The 1,119-nt window shown below is 42.9% G+C and overlaps 1 protein-coding gene across 1 annotated transcript in view; it reads right to left on the bottom strand.

Moving 5' to 3' along the window:
• LOC109329715 (U-box domain-containing protein 4-like) overlaps nt 1-1,119 on the bottom strand; it is a 17,699-nt gene that overhangs the window by 11,620 nt on the left and 4,960 nt on the right. The gene's annotated exons all lie outside the window — the stretch shown is intronic.

The following is a 1,119-nucleotide window of genomic DNA, read 5'->3' on the forward strand; positions in this document are numbered from 1 at the left end:
GGTTAGGGGTCTGAGACAAGGTGACCCAATTGCCCCTTTCCTTTTCCTTATTGTTGTTGAGGGTCTTGCTGGGATTATGAGATCTGCGGTGGCTAAAAGGTTATTCAAAGGTTATGAGGTGGGTAAAGACAAGGTCCTTATTTCGCATCTGCAGTATGCTGATGATACTTTGCTTATTGGTGCTAAGTCTGCTGAGAATATCATGGTCCTTAAAAGCATCCTGAAATGTTTTGAGCTGGTCTCTGGGTTGCGGATTAATTTTCATAAAAGTCAATTTATTGGTATCAACTCTGATGAAGACTTTGTTCAGATGGCGGTTCATAAGCTGTTTTGTTGTGTTGGTTCTGTTCCTTTCAAATTCTTAGGAATTCCAGTTGGTGCCAACCCTAGGAGGATTGCTACGTGGTCTCCTGTCATTGAATCCTTTAAAAAAAGGCTCTCTTCTTGGCAACACAATCTTATCTCCTTTGGTGGTCGTGTCACTCTCATCAAGTTGGTTCTTAACTCTCTATCTATCTATTTTTTTTCTTTCTTTAAAGCTCCAGTTGTTGTTATCCTTGAGTTGGAGAAAATTCAGAGAAGGTTTCTTTGGGGTCGAGGGGAGGATAGAAGAGGTGTTCATTGGGTGAGTTGGAGTAAGGTTTGTAGGTCTAAAGGGGAGGGGGGTCTTGGTGTTAAAAACTTGAGTCTTTTTAATTTGTCTTTGTTGGGTAAATGGAGGTGGCGTCTTCTTTTTGAGTGTGATGCTCTTTGGGTGAGAGTTCTTCGTTCTAGATATGTTGCTAGGATGGGAGGGTCAGGTGGTTTCTCTAATCCTGAGTGTTTTAAGAGAGGCTCCCCCTGGTGGAGGGATTTAGGGTGTCTGGGTAATAGGCTTTTCGGGGTTCGCAATGGTTGGTTCTTAGAAAGTGTGCGTAGAAGAATTGGAGACGGTGAGTCTATTGTATTTTGGAGAGATTTGTGGGTTGGTGAGGTCTGCCTTTTTAACAGGTTTCAGAGGTTGTTCCAGATTGCTCTTGACAAGGATGCTTGCATTAGCTCCTTGGGAGAATGGAGGGATGGTTCTTGGCTTTGGTCTTTAATTTGGAGGAGGAGATTGTTTGACTGGGAAAAACGTGA

Source organism: Lupinus angustifolius, chromosome LG16, assembly GCF_001865875.1.
Source record: "Lupinus angustifolius cultivar Tanjil chromosome LG16, LupAngTanjil_v1.0, whole genome shotgun sequence".
NCBI lineage: Eukaryota > Viridiplantae > Streptophyta > Magnoliopsida > Fabales > Fabaceae > Lupinus > Lupinus angustifolius.